Source organism: Pogona vitticeps, chromosome 1, assembly GCF_051106095.1.
Source record: "Pogona vitticeps strain Pit_001003342236 chromosome 1, PviZW2.1, whole genome shotgun sequence".
Classification (NCBI taxonomy): domain Eukaryota; kingdom Metazoa; phylum Chordata; class Lepidosauria; order Squamata; family Agamidae; genus Pogona; species Pogona vitticeps.
In genome coordinates, this window is record NC_135783.1 from 292,127,092 (window position 1) to 292,139,705 (window position 12,614).

Consider the following 12,614-nt stretch of genomic DNA (forward strand, 5'->3'; position numbering starts at 1 on the left):
AGACTAACAGGTTCCTTATAGGGGGAATAAATGATGTGCCTTCAACATTTGGACAGATCTACAGAGTAGAGGGAGGACTACAATTTCTCTTTTAGTGTGGGTGGACTTCAACAAGCTTTGCCTGCCCTCCAGTCACTGCAGATGCTTCTCGCCTTTCTTCTCTCCAACAATCTGTGTTCATTCCCTTACTCCCAGAGTTGGCAAACACACCAGGCTCTCTCCCCCATCCAACTGTTTCCCTGAGCTTGACTTGAAAGGAGTTTATATTGCGACCTCACTAACTGTCCCATGTCACTTCCAGCCTAATAGTGTTTGCCTCAGGCAGACTGTACTGTGACACAGAATGCACCTACAGATCCATTCCTCACCCCACTTTTTAAGATATCAGTAACAAAAGTATAGATTACAAGCCTGTCATGGCAAGTAGTATTTTATGAATCAATTATTTAGACAGCCCTATGTGCGTACATGGCATCTTACAAAACTTCATAAGCATGAACAGAGATAATTCCCTGACCACAACCTACAAACAAGGTCTTGATTCAGAAACCACAAAATTCAATTTCCAAATCATGGTTTAGCAGCAATGTTAGTGTTAATCACAGCTCTATTGCCCGACTTGTTGCAAACTACAGAAACAACAGAATATTTGCCAAAAACACAGGGGGTTTGTGAGACATGAATTTATCCAAAGGGGAAAGACAATGATAGAGGACTGGTAGGAGAACCAAGGGTACGAGGGATGTATATATGACTTTAGCTACACATACTCACTTGATGGCTACTTTTAAATTGGTATTTGAGCCTTGTGGTGCAGTGGGTAAACTGTATTACTGCAATGAAGACTCTGCTCATCACCTGAGTAGTTGGCTTGAGGATGACTCAGCCTTCCATCCTTCCAAGATTGGTAAGTTGAGTATGCAGCTGGGAGGGGCAATGTGTAACTTGCACAATTAAACTGTAAATCACACAGAGAGCTTTAAGCATTTTGAGGTGGTATACAGTATAAGCAGCACACTCTGGTTTGCTTTATATTGGACCACTGCCACTGTTGTCATTAAAGTGGTGCCTCGCTAGACGATGATAATCCGTTCCACTGAAATCTGTGAAATCACTGTCTAGCATAAAGCATTTCCCTACTGGAATGCATTGAAACCTGTTTAATGCACTCCAATGGGGAAGAATCGTCGTTGTCTAGCGAAGATCGGCCATAGAAAAGCTGCTTTGCGAACCGCCGATCAGCTGTTTAAATAGATGTCTTGCGAAGCTTAGGTCCCGAAAACACCCATTTTGCGAGCACGGAGGGAGCTGTCAAAATCGTTGTTTAGCAAAAATCGGTTTGCGAAGCAGGGACCAAACATTGTCCAGCGAAATTCCCCCATAGGAATCACTGTTTTGCAAATTGCTATAGCGATCGCAAAAAGTCAATGTCTAGCAAAAAACCTGTCATGCAGGGTAACTGTCTAGCACGGCACCACTGTACTTCCCAAGTTACTGTTTTGCTATAATCAAGGAACGACTACACAAAGAGTTCATTTAGAAGCAAAACTGGAGATAAATTTTGAATAAAGCTTCTATGGCAATTCTGAAGTTACCCAACATTTGCAAGACGAAGTAGCAGCTAAGATTAACCTCATTCATTCATCTGTTTTCTTACAAAGTGTACAATGTTTGGTTTTATTCCTTACAGCCACTTGTTGTTGTTTAGTTGTGTCCGACTCTTCGTGACCCATGGACCAGAGCACGCCAGGCCCTCCTGTCTTCCATTGCCTCCTGGAGTTGGGTCAAATGCATGTTGGTAGCTTACAGCCACTAGGTAACATCAATTACGAAGAATAATTGTGATTTTCTCTTACCTGTTCAACAAATATAAAGAGCTAAGACTTGGAAGTTAGGGTTCACATATATTCTTCTCTAATGAATCCTACTAATTCTCAGTGCTACAAAGCTCTCTCCAAGGCAAGCTTTGGTGCAAAGCTCCAGTTGCCAATCTGCAGCATGAAATTGTCTCAAATAACAAGCTTTTTTTTTTGGTGGGGGGGGACTACTCTGAGTAAAGAAAATAAAGATTTCTAATTCTTAACCTGTACAATGATAATGTGCATTGTTACTCAAAAAGTAAAAGACTCAAGAAGTCTCTTGCTATAATCCTGAAGATGCTTACAATTTACTATTACTAATAATTCCATGCCATCACGTCAATTTCAATTTATGGTGACTCTTTCCAAGGTTTTCTAAATAGAGAATAAACAGAAGAGGTTTATTGTTCCCTTCTTCTGGGGGCATCCTGGGACTGCGCAGCTTGTCCAAAGCTACACAGGTTGGCTCCTCCCCTAGGAGGCATAGTGGGGAATTGAATTCTCAGCCTCTAGCTCTGTAGCCAGTTGCCTAGACCAGTGGTTCTTAACCTTTGTTACTCAGGTGTTTTTGAACTGCAACTCCCAGAAACCCCAGCCAGCAAAGCTGATGGTGAAGGCTTCTGGGAGTTGCAGTCCAAAAACATCTGAGTAACAAAGGTTAAGAACCAGTGGCCTAGACCACTATTTACCCAGCTAAACCTCACTAAATTCAGTGAAATCTGGTCCTCAGTAGCTATGTTAAGGACTGGGACATAAACTTATTCTTAGCACTCACAATCCCACTTCTTAACATTTTAATTTCAATGAAGAATTAACATTAGACTTTATTTTCCATTATTAAATGGGAAAGGGGTTTTAAATGATTGTTGTCACGTGTCATCAAGTCACAGCTGACTTATGCTTACTCCAACAGGGTTATCAAATTACATTATATACTAGAGTACTTTCACCACTGGCACACCCCTATCCACTGGGCTCCCATGGCCAAGAACTGAGATGAACCCAAGTCTAAATCCTAGTCCATCACTCCATTTTCTACACCACCCTGGTAGGTCATTTTAAAATGCCGATATCTAATATTTCACAGCACCTCTAGCTTCAGAGTATGAAACAAAATAGTCAACAAATGTCTTTGGGGGGGGAGTGCAACCTTATTTTTGATCAAAAATAAGTTCCACTATGCCCAACAGGACTCATGCACTCCCAGCTAACTGTGCATAGGATTGGGACACACCACAGTGAAATCTGCTTCCGAGTAATTATAGGTATTTATTATAGGATTATAGATATTTTAAATTATCAGAGGTCCTTTAGGAGATTGTTCAGAACAGCATGCCCCCTCCCAAAATGACAATAATTAAACTGTTTGATCCTATACTACAAAAAAACCCTCCTGATTAATAGATTTCCCTTACCATTTTAGAAGCAAAACAATCTTGTTTTGTACCATAGAATTCCTGCAGGTATAAAGTTCTGATGCATGGTGAGCTAGCTAACTTGCTAAAACTCCTTTTGCAGTACTGCTGACAGGCCAGAAGCTCTTTCTTCTTTCACATCTGGTCACCCCACATGCCACCTGCTTATTTAGTCCTTCCACCACTTATTTTTAATTATCTGTTTCCAACAAACAAGAACTGTTTACCATAATTACGTTCACATTCGAGAACACCCAGCCACTCAAGCCTTGTTAAGTCAGGAAATCTGGCAGGAAGGTCTTCAACCTCAAGGCTTTAGAGATGTTCAAGAGTGCAATGGAAATCTGATTTCCATATGTACTCCTAGCTTCTAAAATATAATTACAGTAACTATGTAGAGCTTCGTCTTGCTTTTAGACTTTTTCTGCCATTTTCCATAGCACTGTATCAGTGTATAAAAGGTGATATGGGGAAGGAAGACTTATTATATGCTGAAAGAAACCAGCTTCTTGATTCTTTGTTAAATTTGTGACACAGCAAATCATTGTACGTGTTGATGTCATTGTTTAAATTACTCTAAACAGCAGAAACATTTACTGCGCAGCCACAAAAGAAACATTTTACAAAGGAGCTGCAAAATCTGAAACAAAGGTAATACCGTCAATGTTCACAGACACGAACTCGTTTCAGATGGGTAAATTGCTAGGTGTAAAGGAACTGATGCTGGGATAAATCTCCTTAACATGACACACTCCTGCATCCTTGGCACTATAGCTCCTTCTAAGGCAATACAGAAAAGCATCCAGATTTTTCTCAGAGAAGATTTTTTTACTAAAACAAATAACAAGAATGCCCTATGGGAACAATGGAAGATCTTTAAAGGTCCTTTCTCCTTCCAGTTGGTCATTGCTATTACCCCCATCTCCTTATCAGTGCAATTCATATAATTCTTTAAGTCTTTAAGACACAGACTGATGTACAAAGCATAATGAATCATGACATAAAGTAAAAGGAGAGAGTATAGCATATATAATTTCATTTTTATTCCTGTGACCCATTCCACTCCCCGTCAGGATCCACTCTCCATTTTACTTTTAGCGCGATATGATTTCATTGAGCCTGGTCATGTCAACGGGCATTTGCAGGCCCTATTATTTCTGACGAATCTTTAGGGAGCTCATTGCCCTCAGCAGGCATTCTCGCCCTTCTTCCCAGCATACCACCAGCGGAACCTTTCTCCCCCGCCGCCTGTACCTACACCCGAACCCAGCTCTCGTCGGCGCCAGTTAACAACATCCTCCCTCCTCTGCGCCAGGATTTGCAAAAGCTCTCCGGGAGCCGTTTCCCGCCCTACGCCCCGGCGGTCGCCCAGCTGCTGCAGCTCCCAATCAGTTGACGTCGATAAACCCAGACGCGCTCAGCGGCTCGCGACGGATGCCTGCCAGCCAGCCAGCCCGCCCGGCCGGCCGACACCCCTGTCCGGCGCTGCTGGGCCATTCAACTCGCAAGCCTAACGCCGAAGTTGCAGGCCGCTCCCCCGGCATTGTTGACGCCAGTCACCCGCCCCAGACGGCTTTAACCCCAGGGCTTTGGGCCTGGGCGGTACCGCCACCTCCCTCCCCGGCAGCGGGCGGAGGACAAAGTCGCCATACCCAAGTCAGGCTAGGCCAGAGTCTTCCTAAGCCACAGCAACGGCGGCCCGGCTTGGCGGCAGGAGAGGGCGGGCAGCTGCATCTCCGACCGGCAGCGAAGGAGGCGCCTCCTCCTCCAAGGGCGGGGCGGGGCGGGGCGGGGCGGGACACAGCGCGTTGCAGCCGGCGACACCAGCCTCCGCCTCCCGCCGCACCTGAGAGAAGGGCCTTCCCCGGGCCATGTGACAAACAAAGGCACGTCCCCGCCTTCGACAGAACATGCGCGCACGGCACCTCTTTCCCTTCTCATTCCCCCTCGCCCCAATTCAGGAGAAACGGGGGGGGGGGGTAACCCGAAGTTCTCCCGTGCTTCGTTGGAGACAATACAAGGAACGATCTTGCCCGCTTGAAAGGCTTCCCTGTGCCCAATTTAAGGAGGCTAGAGGCTTTCGTGGTTCTTTGATCCGCGCTGGGGCAGTATCATCCTTGCCAAGCAGGCTTCTCGAAGAAGAGGCCGGGCCAAGAGGCTTATTCACCTACCGCCGCTCAGGCTGGCTAATTAGGACAATTCCTCAGCGACAAGGATGTATCAGAGGAAGCGCGCCTACAGCCTACTGATGGGACGCTGCAGGTGCAAAGCTTTCACAGCTGGTTTATTTCTGACACGCGCTCTGTCCTGTTGAGTTCACTACCATACACAATGGATCACATTTTGCTTAGAAAAAGAACCCGAAAAAAGAACCATTGAAACAAAGGCAGCCTCTTATTGAGGCAGCCACTAATCCACTATGAACCAACTATTCTGTCTACACTGGCCAGCAGCCATGTTCCCAGTTCACTTTCCCAATGATCCTTCGAGATGTCATGGACTCAACCTGGTAACTTCTACATTCAATGTATGTGCTCGCATTGTGGTTGCCTTCTCAGAAGGTCTGTGGAGATAACGGCTATCTTTCTGTTGTTGTTTAGTCGTTAAGTCATGTCTGACTCTTCGTGACCCCATGGACCAGAGCACGCCAGGCCCTCCTGTCTTACACTGCCTCCCAGAGTTGGGTCAAATTCATGTTGGTAGCTTCGATGACACTGTCCAACCATCTTGTCCTCTGTCGTCCCCTTCTCTTGCCCTCACTCTTTCCCAACATCAGGGTCTTTTCCAGGGAGTTTTCTCTTCTCATGAGATGGCCAAAGTATTGGAGCCTCAGGTTCAGGATCTGTCCTTCCAGTGAGCACTCAGGGTTGATTTCCTTCAGAACGGATAGGTTTGTTCTGCTTGCAGTCCAGGGGACTCTCAAGAGTCTCCTCCAGCACCACAATTCAAAAGCATCAAATATTCGGCCTTCTTTATGCTCCAGTTCCTACTTCCATACAGCACTACTGGACGATGCGTACCTTTGTCAGCAAGGTATCTCTGCTTTTTAAGATGTTTTTTAGGTTTGTCGTCGCTTTCCTCCCAAGAAGCAGGTGTCTTTTAATTTTGTGGCTGCTGTCACCATCTGCAGTGATCATCGACCCCAAGAAAGTAAAATCTGTCACTGCCTCCATATCTTCCCCTTCAATTTGCCAGGAGGTGATGGTGCCGGTGGCCATGATCGTGGTTTTTTTGATGTTGAACTTCAGACCATTCTTTGTACTCTCCTCTTTCACCCTCATTAAGAGGTTCTTTAATTCTTCCTCACTTTCTGCCATCAGAGTGGTATCATCTGCATATAAGAACATGTATTTCTTCCAGTGATCTTAATTCCGGCTTGAGATTCCTCCAGTCAAGCCTTTCGCATGACGTATTCTGCATATCAGTTAAATATGCAGGGAGACAATATACAGCCTTGTCATACTCCTATCCCAATTTTGAACCAATCTGTTGTTCCATATCCAGTTCTAACTGTTGCTTCCTGTCCCACATAGAGATTTCTCAGGAGATAGATAAGGTGGTCAGGTACTCCCATTTCTTTAAGGACTTGCCATAGTTTACTGTGGTCCACAGTCAAAGGCTTTTGTGTAATCAATGAAGCAGAAGTAGATGTTTTTCTGGAACTCTCTGGCTTTCTCCATAATCCAGCGCATGTTAGCAATCTGGTCTCTAGTTCCTCTGACCCTTCAAAATCCAGCTTGTACTTCTGGGAGTTCTCGGTCCACATACTGCTGAAGCCTACCTTGTAGGATTTTGAGCACAACCTTGCTAGCATGTAAAATTAGTGCAATTGTCTGGTAGTTGGAGCATTCTTTGGCACTGCCCTTCTTTGGGATTGCAATGCAGACTGATCTTTTCCAATCTTCTGGCCACTGCTGAGTTTTCCAGACTTGCTGACATATTAAGTGTAGCACCTTAAGAGCATCATCTTTTAAGATATTAAATACGGTGGTGCCTCAGCTTACAAACTTAATTGGTTCCGGAAGACGGTTGTACCTCGAAAAGGTTGTAAGTTGAAGCGCCATTTCCCATTGGAATGCACTGAAATGCAATGTATTCTAGAAAGCTTTCACAAGTGGGATCTGATGGTTGTTGTGGGTTGTTGTGGAAAAACCCACAACAACCATTGAAATGCAATTAATCCATTCCAGCTGAAGAAAAAAAAATCACTGCAAGACCCATTGGAAACGCGATTAATCCCTTCTGGCCAAAGGGTGGGGAAGCAATCAAACATGCAAGACCCATCGGAAATGCAAAGAAAACAAAGGGAGCAGGTCGGAAATGCAAAAAGAACAAAGGGAGCAGGTCAGAAATGCAAAGAGAACAAACGGAGCAGGTTGGAAATGCAAAGAGAACAAAGCAAAAAGCAAAGGAAGCATGCAAGACCCATTGGGGAAAAAACACTCCGAAGCAACCAACCCCCCCCAAGACCCATCGGAAATGGGGCAGGAAACCCAAAAAATAAACAATCCCCTCCAAGACTCCATCGCAGCATAGAAATATAACACCACCCCAGCCCAAAACCATGCTGCAAAAACACCCAGAACAGTTTTTAAAAAGCAGAAAACAGGACCTTACCTTACCAGGCAGCTTTCTCCGATGGCACACTCTCTAACTGTTGGGGCAAAAAAGCTACAAAGAAGCAGCCTTGTCGCCACCTACAGTTAGTAATTTGAATGTCCCGCCTTTTTTCTTTGCCTTTTTCTGTTCATAACTTGAAGCTCTGGTCACAAGTAGAAGCAAAATTTTGCACCCAGAGCTGGTCGTAACTCGAAATGGTCGTTAAGTAGGGACGTTCATAAGTCGAGGCACCACTGTAGTTCAACTGGAATGCCATCACCTCCACTGGCCTTCTTGTTAGCCATGCTTTCTAAGGCCTACTTGACTTCACTCTCCAGGATGTCTGGCTCAAGGTCAGCAACCACAATCCAGGCCATCCAGATCTTTCTGGTATAATTCCTCTCTGTATTCTTGCCACCTCTTCTTGACGTCTTCTGCTTCTGTTAGGTCCCTCCCATTTTTGTCCTTTATCATGTCCATCTTTGTACAAAATGTTCCTCTAATATCTCCAATTTTCCTGAACAGATCTCTGGTTTTTCCTTTTCTATTATTTTCCTCTATTTCTTTACATTGTTCATTTAAGAAGGCCCTCTTGTCTCTCCTTGCTATTCTTTGGAAGTCTGCATTCAATTTTCTGTAACTTTCCCTATCTCCCTTGCATTTTGTTTCCCTTCTCTTCTCTGCTATTTGTAAGGCATCATTCGACAGCCACTTTGCTTTCTTGCATTTCCTTTTCTTTGGGATGGTTTTTGTTGCTGCCTCCTGGACAATGTTACGAGCCTCTATCCAAAGTTCTTCAGGCACTCTGTCCACCAAATCTAGTTCCTTGAATATGTTCTTCACTTCCACTGTGTATTCATAAGGGATTTGGTTTAGATTATACCTGACTAGCCCAGTGGTTTTTCCTACTCTCTTCAGTTTAAGCTTGAATTTTGCTATGAGAAGCTGATGATCAGAGCCACAATCAGCTCCAGGTCTTGTTTTTGCTGACTGTAGAAAGCTTCTCCATCTTTGGCTGCAGAGAATATAATCGATCTGATTGTGGTATTGCCCATCTGATGATTTCCATGTGTAGAGTCTCCTCTTGTGTTGTTGGAAAAGAGTGTTTGTGATGACCAGCTTGTTCTCTTGACAAAACTCTATTAGCCTTTGCTCTGCTTCGTTTTGAACTCCAAGGCCAGACTTTCCTGTTGTTCCTTTTATCTCTTGGCTCCCTACTTTAGCATTCCAATCCCCTACAATGAGAAGAACATCTTTCTTTGGTGTCAGTTCTAGAAGGTGTTGTAAATCTTCATAGAATTGGTCAATTTCAGCCTCTTCAGCATTGATGGTAGGTGCATAAACATGGATTATTGTGATGTTGAAAGGTCTGCCTTGGATTCGTATTGAAATCATTCTATCATTTTTTAGATTGTATCCCAGTTCAGCTTTTCCCACTCTTTGGTTGACTATGAGGGCTACTGCATTTCTTCTACGAGATTCTTGCCCACAATAGTAGATATGATAATCGTCTGAATTGAATTCGCCCATTCCTGTCCACTTTAGTTCACTGATGCCCAGGATGTCAATGTCTATTCTTGCCATCTCCTGTTTGACCACATCCAGCTTACCAAGGTTCATAGATCTTCATTCCAGGTTCCTATGCAGTATTTTTCTTTACAGCATCGAACTTCCCTTTCACTTTCAGGCGTGTCCGCAGCTCAGCATCCTTTGGGTTTTGGCTCAACCACTTCATTATCTCTGGAGCTACTTGTCCTTGTCCTCTGCTCTTCCTCAGTAGCATGTTGGATGTCTTCCGACCTGAGGGGCTCATTTTCCAGCATCATATCTTTTAGCCTTTTGTTTTTGTTCATGGGGTTTTCTTGGCAAAGATACTGGAGTGGCTTGCCAGTTCCAGGTGGATCATGTTTAATCCAAACTCTCCACTATGACCTGTCCGTCTTGAGTGTCCCTGCACGGCATAGCCCTTAGCTTCTCTGAATTACTCAAGCTCCTTCACCACGACAAGGCAGCATTCCATGATGGCTATCTTTCTATTTACTTCCAATTACCATTTTGGTACAATATTGCCTCATTAAAAACTAACAATACAATATCTGTATTGTTTTGTATCTGTATATGGGAACCACAAAATGCAGCATTCACACCAGAATCAAAGAATATATGAGACAATGCAGACTAAAACAACTGGAAAAATCAGCAGTAGCTGAACATGCCCTAAAACAAGCTGGACATGAAATTCTATTTCAAAATACTGAAGTACTGGACAACACCAGCAATCATTATGTTAGGTTGCACAGGGAAGCCACTGAAATCCACAAACACCAGCAGAGCTTCAACAAAAAGAAGGATGTTTAAAACTCAACAAAACCTGGCTCCCAGCACTGAAAAATACAGCCTGCAAAAGGTCAACGAACTCTACCCAGCCACAAGGATCAGTGATCACTGGTTGCAGCATATTTTCATTAAGGTTTTGCTTTGTGCAATATCAAAACTTCTGCACCAAATTTTCAACATGACACTGAAGTACAGTGTTACAGATGAAACATTCACAGACAGTAAATAGCAGCCTATGCCGAACACTAGAAAACTAACATAGAACAAAATCCTACTTGCCAGATGCATAAGTGAAACTGTGCCTCTTGCACAATTGGGCAATGTGACTGATTGTTGTTGTTTAGTCATTAAGTCGTGTCCAACTCTTCGTGACCCCATGGGCCAGAGCACACCAGGCCCTCCTGTCTTCCGCTGCCTCCCAGTTTGGTCAAATTCATGTAGGTAGCTTCGATGACACTGTCCACCTATCTTGTCCTCTGTCGTCCCCTTCTCCTCTTGCCCTCACACTTTCCCAACATCAGGGTCTTTTCCAGGGAGTCTTCTCATGAGATGGCTAAAGTACTGGAGCCTCAGCTTCAGGATCTGTCCTTCCAATGTGACTGATACCTCATTAATTAATAGAAATTCACTTTTGTGACTTATGCAGTTCACTTACATATGTATAGCCACAATATATCTAAATATTTAAAGCAAATGGATCAGATCCCACAAAGCTACTCCTGATCTGCTATTGCTAAAAGATAGATGATAAATCTATCAGAAGATTGCAGAAAACATGTTGAAATATTATTACCAGGCTGCAGAGGGTTCTGATAGAAATAATGTAACTAGTGAGGCTACTAATAGCCTATTAAAATATAGCAAGACATTTTCAAGTTGTAGCATGTTCTAGAGACTGTTAAGGAAGACGAATGTTCTGAAATAATAGCTCCATTATGTTCTATGGACTGTCCAAGTTCTGGAATAAAGGGCACTTAGCAACCATAAGGAAACTGGCTTTCAGATCACAGAAGGCAGAGAGGGAAAGGGCCTGAGCAGATATTACATTTCAATATTGTGTCCTCATAGTAAGGTGTTAGCAGTCTTGTAGAGAGCTAAAATGTTTCCAGTCTCAAGAAATCAACATCAAATATTTAAGTGTCCTGATACCTAGTATTTTTCCAATCATTCTTGGGACAAAGCAACTGCCTATTTTTTAAATCATCCCCTATTCTACAAAAAGGAGACATGTCTTTCATAAAGAGACAAGTCAAACAAATATTTTATCTGTGTTTGATAAACTTTTCCAAATATTACATACTTTCAGTACCTTGACTAAAGGGAGTCAAACTCTCTCCCTTCTATCAATTCACCTTCTTAAAAGGGAGGGAGCTTCTTAGAAATACAGTATATGGACAGTACTAAATTAGACACTTTGACTTCAACAAGGGGGTTTCTGTTGTTGTTTACTGAATATCAGAGCCAATTCTGGAGTAGAAGAGTCTTGAAAACTTGTTAACAATGGTCATTACTTTCTTTCGCAACCAGAAGCTAATTATTACAGTCATCAACTTGCCAATCTAAACAATCAAGTCACAGCATCCACTCTTAGCAGCAATCACTGGGGGATGGGGTTATGGGGGGGAATCATGTGAGCATGCAGTATAACCATGTATTACCAGCTCTATTACCTATTATTGCTACTCCCCTGCTTTTTGCCAAGACACTGAGCAGCAATTATGGCCAGAAACAGTAAGTACTACTGCTTGTTCTGCTGACTTTTCTTTCTTGGCCTGCAGCTGCTAATGGAAACCTTCACTATTTGTGTGCAGTCAAATAGCACTTCTGCTTCTCTATCACATAGCACCACCCCAGACAGTGATACAGATGTGCCTATGAAGTCATGTACCCACCCTTATATATATTTAAATGCATATGGTGACTTTCTTAACAGAAAAGCATAATTAAATCTCTGAGGACTACTCACCACTGCTACAAATGCAAGTGACAGTGCTGACTAGGACCACACACTGCTTGTCAGGTACTTGCAACAGTCATGGGCAGGTAAGAAAACAAGCATGTGCCACATTTCTCTAGCAGGGGGAAGGAAAGTAGCCTAGGGTTGGGTAAGGGTGAGCCATTTACTTAAATTAAAAGCTCTCAAAAGAAGCTACTGCTATGGCTGGCCACTCCTGTCACCCACCTCTGTCCTGCCCTCTTCCTGTTCTAGCACTACCACCAACAATAACATTTTCCCTCTTTTTAAGAGTTTCAACCTACACTTCCCTCAATCCGGATGCATCTACACTTGCCTCAGCGGCAACTCCACCAGAGAAGCAGTCGCCCTTCCTAAAATGATGCCAAGAGGGAAATCAAGTCGACAATCCCCGCAACCAGGCACACAAACGACAAGCAAAGCAGCAAC

At 43.6% G+C, this 12,614-nt stretch overlaps 1 protein-coding gene across 10 annotated transcripts in view; it reads right to left on the minus strand.

Annotated features, from left to right (window-relative positions):
* The window catches only part of CKAP5 (cytoskeleton associated protein 5), an 89,247-nt gene that overhangs the window by 75,739 nt on the left and 894 nt on the right, over positions 1-12,614 (minus strand). For 3 of the 10 annotated variants that reach the window (XM_078389757.1, XM_078389780.1, XM_078389777.1), the window contains exon 1: positions 4,927-5,052. The exons of 5 other annotated variants lie outside the window; for them this stretch is intronic. The gene's annotated coding sequence lies outside the window, so the exon portion shown is untranslated. Of the gene's footprint in view, positions 1-774; positions 925-4,532; positions 4,552-4,926; positions 5,053-12,614 lie in introns of those variants that run through there. 2 more of the 10 variants (XM_078389772.1, XM_078389767.1) reach the window with 2 other exon arrangements.